General features: G+C 39.6%; 1 non-coding gene across 1 annotated transcript; it reads left to right on the top strand.

Moving 5' to 3' along the window:
- Positions 1-9,071: 9,071 nt before the first annotated feature.
- On the top strand, positions 9,072-9,174 carry LOC116276986 (U6 spliceosomal RNA). The gene has a single exon (XR_004186484.1). It is a non-coding gene; the product is annotated as a U6 spliceosomal RNA (small nuclear RNA).
- Positions 9,175-9,543: the final 369 nt, after the last annotated feature.

Below are 9,543 nucleotides of genomic sequence, written 5' to 3'. Positions count from 1 at the left end.
CATCGACTTCATTAGCATTTAAAGGCGCCCGGTGCCTTTCCGCCCACCGATCGGCGCGGGATGCAGCGCAGGGGCCGAGCGGCCGCCAGAGGAAAGCAAGGGCGGATCTGAGCTTGGCGGGGTGTCTGGAGTTCTCTGCCGAGCCCGCGCGGCCGTCCCTTTGTTGGAGCCGGGCGGCGGGGCGCTCCTGCCTCCCACATCTTCTCGGAGAGGCAGACTCGGGCATCCAGATGACCTGGCGCTCCTCCCTCCCAAACGCTGGTTTTTAAATCCTTTCCAGTTATTCAGTCAACTTTTATGAAGCACCAGAAACTGTTTCTGCTACAGCAATGAACTGGAATAATCAAATCTGAAGGCGGTTTGGCTCCTGACTCCGGAGAGATGATTTACGGATCATTTCGTCTCTCAGCCACAGGTGAGGAGACTGAAGTCCAAACCTCCGAGAATTAATATAAATATCCGAGTTTACAGCAGATTAACGGCAACAAGTGAGCTGTTCAGATGCATATACTACTACTACACTTTTTAAAAAATGAGTAAATCCACACCCCACCTCCTGTTCTAATTACCTCTGCCAGCTGGTGAGAGCCTCCGCAACTGAGCCCTCTTGGTCTCAGGGAGGAGAGGTACAGAGAAACAGATCACCCAATAAACGTTATTCCCAGTTGGAAGAGCCCGCGTGGCCTTTAGAGAATGGACAGGATTATGCTAAACACCTAGCCAGAGGGACTCAAGAGCTGAGATACGGGATATTCGGTGTTCTTTGCCTCCAGGGTCTAGACAGACTGTAGGTATGCACTCCAGTGCTGCTCTTAATTAACCGAGTTGACTTGAACTAGGCGTTCAATGTCCCGAGTCAGTTTCCTCCTTTATGAGAGTCTCTCAAAGGCACCCTGGAAGGTAGATGGGATTACCATATGTAACTCCAGTATCTGGGTCCAACAAAAGCTCCCTTTTTTCATCCCCTGTTCCCCCAAACCATTTACCTATTACTTCCTGCTGGAATTACATGTCATGTGGCTACATCAGGAGGGTAGCTAGCAAGTGTAATTCACCACTGTATCTCCACTGGTAAGCACGGGATCTAGCATAGAGCTGGAACATAGTAAATGTTTGCTAAATGAAAACAAACCAAAAGACCAACATTTTCCAAACTCAATTACTTCTCAACACGTTTATTATCGATGATTATAAAACTACTCTCTTATCACTTTCTTACTTTATCCATGAAAAAATACAAATTCAAATAGAAATTCTTAGGAGAAATAGCAAAATATGGACTATTTGGCTTTTCCATGTAACTCACCTACATTTTTAAAATTGCAAATTTGTAAATGTTAGATTCCTATTTTGGATTGACTTCAGTACGGACCATACAGCAATATTGTCTATATTGGGGTGTATTTTTTTAAAATGCTGATCTGATTCTAAGCATGATTAAATTATTTCTTAATTTTTAAACAGTATAGTCTTAATTAAAATTAAATTATATGCATGATTTATACTGGTGAGGACTGGCCATTGACTTTCTTATCTGGCAGAGTGATTATTGCTATGCAGAATTGGGTTTGCAAGAAAAAAAAATGAGAGGGCTTGAACTCCTGAAATTCCAATTTAATAGTGAAACCTTTAAAAAGTATATATATCTATGTATGTGTGTATATACACACACATATTCACACATACACACAGAGTCTTCACCCTTTGAAAATAATTCTTAACCGGTGTGGTCTCCAACCTCTGGAAGACCCTAAAATAATTACAGATGCATCCTGAGATTTCCTAGAATTTTGTGCTGGAATGGCTCCCAAAACTACTCCTCATTTTCATCCAAAAAAAGCAGTGAGCAGCTGGGAGTTCTTGGTTCTGTGCTAAATAAATGTACAGAGAATTAATTAGAATAAACAATGATCTATGTTCTTTTAATAATCATAACTGGAGAGCAGCTATGATACAGAGACAGGCAAAGTCTTCCATTTCTTCACTCATTAATTCACATGCCCACTCGTTAGTTCGTGTTTACTAAACACACACTATGCATGTGCCAAGTGCTACATTATGAGTATCCAAAGCTGATCAAAATGGAGCTTGCTGTAAGGTTTTTTTTTTTATGGGATGTTAAATCATTTTTTCCCCTATCATTTCTACTGTAAGAAAAATGTCATTTCTTAAATTTGAGCTCAAAGTGGAACAATAATGAAAAAGAATCATAATCTAATTGTTGACAACAATCATTTTTAAGCTATGACTGGTTTGGTCATGAAAACAAAAGCCGCTCTGTTGCGAGTATGAAGGGAGTCAGAGCTTGCACAACTGTTGGAAGGGCTGGGGTGGGGAGAGAGTCCGAGAGCTCCACCGACGATCTCAGACTCCAGCCCCACCAACCTGGTGGTTCTCAAGAGCTTTCCTGAAGCCACTGGAGTCCCACGTTCTCCTGGAGGCTCCCAACCATACAGGACTAGAGCGAGGTTTTGTGACACGTAAAGTTTACACAATTTAGAGAGCTCTCTTTAAGACAAAATAAATATATTTATGAATACAAAGTTGCAAGCCACCTCCAGAGTCTTAGAAAGGGTCCATGCAAGAAAGGAGCCCTGAAGTTTAAACTTCATTAGCTTCGCTGTGAGTCTGCCCACGCCAGCTCTCTCAGCGGCCACATGGATGCTGGATGTCCTCAACAAGTTTATCTAGAAGCAGCTTTGAACCTCTATCTGCCCATGTGTCTTCCTATAACTGACTGGGAAAAATGGTGTCCTCTTCTGCCTTCAAATCATGAACTAGTGCCTCTCATTGACAGTTTCCAACCTGGAACCACACAGGGAAGGAGATTCTAGGAAAAGTAGTTCCTGCCTTCCAGGAGATTAAAGATGCTGCTGAGTTGAGAAGAGACTATGCTGCATACACCCCAAGGTAGACAATGCAACTAACTCACTAAGGAGTTTAAGGAGTGTTTAAACTATTCAAGGCACTAAAGCTAAAAGTATGGGAGCACTGACATACGTGCCTATCATCTGAAACCAGAAAACAGTGAAGTATTAATCTACGCCTGATTGATTCTAAAACAACACAGAAAGGAAATGGTTGGTTTAGAATAAAAAATAGAAAAGTAAGAAAGCAAACGTTTTTCACAGTCATCAACAATGTTCATGGGAGAAAGTACCCTGAGTGTGTCTCTCATTCACTAATAATGCATTCAATGCATTTATGGATTATTCACATGAGGTGCTAAGGATAACATGCAAATCAAGACCAGAATGGACCTGTCTTCAAGGAACTTATGGTCTAGACCAGCACTGTCCAATTGAAATATAATTTGAGCCTCAAATATGAACCACATATGTAATTTTAAAATTTCTGGCAACAACCGCACATAAAAAGACACAGGTGATGTTAATTTTAATGCATTTCACTTAACCCAGTATCCCCAAAATATATATTATCATTTCAACATTTAATCGATATAAAAATTACTAATCTATTTCACAGTCTTTTTTTTTTTTGGTACTGTCTTCAAACTCTGGTGTGTATTTTAAATTCATAGCACGTCTCAGTTTGAACTTGCCACATACAAAGCGCTTGATGTGTTTTTTTATATTCTTATTCATTGTAGGTTACTACAAGACGTTAAATGTAATTCCCTGTGCTATGCAGTAGGACTTCACTGTTTCTCTATTTTATATATAGTAGTTTGTATCTGCTAATCACAAATTCCTAAAAAAATAAAGTGCTCAGTGTGGCTAGTGGCAACCCTGTTGCCACTGGAAGAGTTATACACATCTCCTGGACAATCAGAAATTTAGCCTGAACAATTCTCAAGAAACCCATTGTGAAAAACAGCCTGGCCCTGCAATCTGGACCGCTCATCAGTCTGCAGTGACCCACCAGGATAATACTGCCTATCACACTCACCCGAGCTTCCTTCTGACGTGTAATACCCGAAGATTTTACATGAACAATAATTCTGAATAGCTGTATGATGACAATAAGTTCTAGAGCACACAAATTAATTTACAACATCCATTCCATGCCACCACTGCCTTTGCAGACTTGCACTCTTCTTCTTTAACTTTAATGTATATTGGCATATCAAAGCAAAGATGTATTCTGAGCTTTCTTCTTTTTCATTAAAAGAGCAGGGTGTGAGACTGACTGTGACTTAACCCTCTCCTGTGGGAAACCAGATTTAGGATTTAGAAAATGTTGCACTTCTAGATCTGAGATTATTGAGAGGGGAGAAGGACTTACTGAGGACTTCAAAAAGCAGGTTTTAAAAAATATGGTTATTTCAGCATATCTTGATTTTATATAAAAATTCCAGCTTTTAAAAGACTTTGTAGTGTTGGTTTTGCTTCTGTTGGTTTTTTTCTGAACTATTTAGATAAATTCCTAATTTTCTCTAAAGACTAGCAGATTGGCATCCTTTTGGCTGAAGAACTTGAAGAGATTCTCTGATAGATAAATAAGAACTGGAAATAAATCTTAGACATTATCCATTTCAACCCCATTCATTTTACAAATGAGGCTCAGAGGGATTAACCAACTTTCTCAAACTCATTCATCCCTTTCATGGCAAAGCTAAAGCCCAAACCCGAATCTCCTTACACTCAATCCGGGGCTCTTCGAACTGTACAATTCTGGCTGAAAGAATCCCCGTGTTCTGGCATTGAGTCTCGTGGTGTTTCAACTCTCCACTCTGATTAAGTACATAATAATTGGAATCTGGTAAAATGTAAGAAACATGCAGGGAAACGTGTAAACACTCTGAACTCATCTCCAAAAGAGAGTGAACCGAGCAAGGCTCCCTGGACACTAAAAAATGTTCACATCTTCCCAATTAAGAGCCCTGGATAGGAAACCAAGCAGCTGTATGCAATTTTATTTTAGAGTCTTTTGGAACTAATTCTCTGAAACAATTAGTAAAGTAGATCCTCCTCTTCCTGAAGAAACTGCCTCTGTCTCTTTCTGCAGATTACTTCTCTTTTTTTCCTGTTTCATCTGCTTTCTCTATTTATTTTCATCTTCTCCATTACTTCCCTTAATGTCCTCACTTGTTTAGGAATTAAATCTCATGGGATGTCTAGTCTAAATTCTTGTCTAGAAGACCTAATGTCTGTGTTTCCTGGTGAATATGATAATTCTGGGAAATAAATCCTCAACCAGCAAAAGACAAAAGGAAAGCTTCCAATAGATCTCTTCCAATTTTTCTCCTCTCCTCTTTAATCTGAACTCTTCATCAGGCTTTTGTTTTATCTCTATTAACATCCCCAACTACTTCTTGTAACGATCCATTAAGTACTCATTTTTTGGGGTAGACATCTGTTTAATTTGATTTTTGTACTCCTCCAACATGGGAACTTTAGGGTAGAAATTGAGAATGAGAAAATTGGGGAGGGTAAAGAAGAAACTAGCTCCTAACAAAATTGCAAGAGAGAAAGATTAGTCAAGTCCCATCAGAATTTTGATTTCTGTGTAAGGGCATAATGTAGGAGAAAAAAAGTATTTATGCAAAAAATTACAATAAAGTAGCAATATTTGCAAGTGTAGATCTGTGTGTATTTATTTTGATTTTATGAACTAAATATACACAAGGAGAGTAATATCTATTTCTTCCAAGTATTTAGGTCTCTAGAAATCTAATGAGAAATCGATTTCTAGTCCTCTTTCTTTTCTTCTGCCTTTGCCCGAATCCTTGATATCCACCCCTATTGGTCCTGGCCTTTTAATACATGTTGGATGTTGCAGAGCAGAGTTTGAGCAAAAATAAGTATTATAATAGGATTCCTGTAACCTTACTAGGTTGCATTGTACTGCAATTTGCAGAAACACATCCACCTAATACTCGTTCGGGTTAAGGCATGAAATATATTTTCAAAAATAATTTTAGTAAAATAATCTTTGTTTAATTTGTACTCTTGTTAAGGCAATTTACAGTAATTTTCAACATCTTGACTCTCAAGCCAATTTTTTTCCTCCTCTTTGGCTCCTTAAGCCATTTCAAGTGAAAAGGGGTAATAAACAAGAGTGGTTTCATTGGTAGAGATGGAACAAGTTTAGAGTTTTTAAACATAAAAATGGAACTTTTATAGTTTAAGCTATACCACGATAGGAGTCCCCACAGTGAGAGTTTACATGGATGGAAAATGATGAAAACTAGGAGTTGTAAAGTATCAACAGGGGAAATTTAAGTTCGGGTAGGCTAATTTTTAAAAACAAGACTGTAATAAACAAGTGGCGTGGTTTTATTTGTTTTTTGAGAAGATTGCTTTGTTTTGATGGTGATTGGGGTGATGATTTTTTTGTGTATGTATGTATGTATTATTATTATTATTTTTTTTTACCATTGTAAAAAATAAACCCACCAAGCTAAAAAATCATGTCTTCGGGATGGCGGACAATATCAAGAAGTATGCTGTGGTAAAGATCTATGTTACACTGTTTGGCTGTAGCTACTCCAGTTCTCCTGTATCTCAGTTTCATGAGTTTCTATACAAGTTCCAGGTCCACAATCTATAACTATAATGAAATGAAACATTGTCCTAAAGCTGAAGTGTGGAATCTGACATTTAAAAGGACCCAGAAGACATGTCAGGCCCTAAGAAAGTAGAAGAATGTCATTTTTCTTTGAATTCACTAGCGCACAATAGTATAGCTGGCCAGCTATTTCATTATCTTTAACAAGAGTAAACTGAAAGAACCCAAGTTTAGTTATTCCAAGAGGGATCTCAGTTTAATGACATCTAACTGTGAGATGGTGAGAAATTCAATCATGTGACAAACGACTTTGAGGTGTCCCTGATTGGAAGGGTTCTAAAGTCAACCTTGGTGGACGGGAGTTTGTGGATATAGTCTTGACTTACTGTGAAATGCTCTGGGGGATGTGTATTTTATTACCTGGACCTGCCAGGAGCAGGAGTCTGCTCTCTACTTCAGCACTCAACTCCTCTTTGTAGCTTAGGAAATACGATTTCCTATGGCTGTTCAACAGGTATAACTGGGCACGCTGTAGCCTTAGTTTCTGAATTCTGGTCTCTCAAGATTAGCTGGCACTTTCCTGACCTCTATTCTGGCTGAAACTCTTAAGTAAGCCGTACATACCTACAGAAATAGGCCAGGGTGTTGTGTGAAGTGGAAGTCTGTTAAGAAAATGCTGGACTGGGATTACGAATGCCTCTTCCTCCAGATGGAGATCAAACTCATATTGAGACTAAGTTCTGTAATCAGAGAATCCGGCCTATCCCCATCTCAAACAAAAACTGGAAAGAAGAGAGAATGAATTGGGATATTTATTTCCAAGGATCCCATATGGGTGGACTGGGTCCCTTTACTGAAGACAGCAGATCCTGTCTGGTGGCCTTCTTTATAGTTACTCTGCCTGGGTTGGGTTCTGGCAACCATTTCTTCTCCTTGCCCTCTCAGTCTTAAGGTCTTTGGAAGTGTCCTCGTTTTTATCCCCTGGCGGTGGGGGAAGGAACGGGGCACTGCACCACTCCTAGTTCATTTCCTTTAATCGTATCATACCTTTTATATGTATCTTTGTTAAATGCTCCTCAATTAATTACCTTTTATCATGCCATCTTTTTCTTGCCAGGACCCTGACGCATGCATTGTGTGGATTTATTTTTCTCACATCAGGGAATGTGAATTCATGACCCTTATAAGATATGACATTTTTTTTCTGAAATTACCAGAAGTCCTTGTGTGGTCCATATCAGAGTTATGGGTAGATTACAACTCCTAGCACTGAAATAAAATCATTGAGTTTTTTGACACTGAAAGTCCCACATCCTGGGAAATGACTCTGTCCCCAGCAAATAGGATGATTGATCAGCCTGGTTATGACTCTCATGTAGAGTTGGGTGTGCACCCTCAGAAGTCCCTAGTGATTTGTGTCTAGCAGGCTAGGATAAGAAAGAATTTGAAAATTACTACATAATTATTTCTACATATGAGATTGTACAAAAGGAGTCGAAGGGAATTGGGATAAATGCCACCCTGCTCAACAGTTGTTTCAAGAAAACTTTTTAGTGGGGCATGGATATAAAACAGTCATTTCAGCATGAATTGTTAAAAATTAAACTACTTCTTGGAGATGGAGATGTTGTCACAATCCAAGATACAAGGTAAAAACTATTGTCCAAACCTGGACAGGCCATCAGAGGCATGGTTTAACGTGTTGGAACAGATGATAGAGCTAGGAAAAAGTATTTAGCTTATGATGGAAATGATTGCCAGACAGTGAGAGGGTTTGTAGGAGATGCAGTTTCCATCCCAAGAGAAAAGACAGTTCTGTCTTGGATACCACTAACATTGAGATGACAGAAGCTAAGGAAAAGAACATGATCTACAGGATGCCTGAGGAAGTCACCCTAAGGAGGCCACAAGTGCTCTCAAGTCAAATATTTTAGTGGCTGTGGTTGTAGGTACTTAAGAGCTGGTTCCAGGGGCTTAAATCCAGAGAATATGGTAGGTAAACCTCCTAAGTGTTGCCAGAAAGGTAAGGAAAGTTGACTGTATTCACAGTGAGGTTAGAGATTTTTTTTTCTTTTTACCAAGGAACCTCCCCTAAGAGCCTGGGGAAGAGAGGAAATGACTCACTTAGCACAGGTGTGGGCAGGGGCAAAGATGAGCATCTTTCCCAGAGCAAAGCTGAACCTGACTGAACTCAACCCCTTTCCAAGCTTCTCCCATATAGGGAAGCTGTAGAAAAAGGAGAGAAGAAGAAGTTATTTCCTTCCATAACAGGGAGGTGGAGTTCAGGAAGATGGGTCCCACTTCATCCATGGGCCCAAACGGTGCGAGAGAGTAGATGGGGAGTTAACATGGCAGATAAAATACCTGAACGCCAGCTACTTTTCAAAGTCGGAGGTGACTAGGGGCAGATATCCTTCTTGAATTCTCCCTGAGAGAACCAACTTCTGTAATGAGTGAAACTTGGTGCTTCCACCAAATTGTCATCGACTTTAACCTGCCGTCAATATGGGGGCAAGAGGCACCCACTTGAAAAAGGCTGGACCCTATAGTGAAACTAACATTGACCAGGATCTTTGCTGTTAAGAATGGAGGTCTGGGCCTCACTTCAGCAGTGCATATACTAAAATTGGAACAACACAGAGAAGATTAGCATGGCCCCTATGCAAGGATGACGCACAAATTTGTGAAGTGTTCCATATTTTTATGCAATGTATGGCACAGGGAATATAACCAATAATATTATAATAACTTCGTATGGTACATAATCTGTAAAAATATTTAGTCACAGTAGTGTACATCTGAAACTAATACAATGTTGTATGTCAGCTATACTCCAATTAAAAAAAAATGGATGTCTGAAGCCATATTTCCTGGATTTCTACCTTAGAAGCTGTGGGACATATTTGTAGGAGAGCCATTTACAGTTTAGGGCATACAATCACCCTTCTTTTAGCATGCTTTTGAGGAAGATTGACATTCCATGGTTGACAATGCCATGAGCGCTTGTAATGAAAAAGCTAAAGTGTGCTTTGAATTTCCTAAGGGAACACCCATGAGGCTATTCTCATCTCA

This window comes from Vicugna pacos, chromosome 34 (assembly GCF_048564905.1).
Source record: "Vicugna pacos chromosome 34, VicPac4, whole genome shotgun sequence".
NCBI classification, from domain to species: Eukaryota; Metazoa; Chordata; class Mammalia; order Artiodactyla; family Camelidae; genus Vicugna; species Vicugna pacos.
Note: the sequence above shows the minus strand (reverse complement) of the source record. Positions and strands in the feature narration are given on the sequence as shown.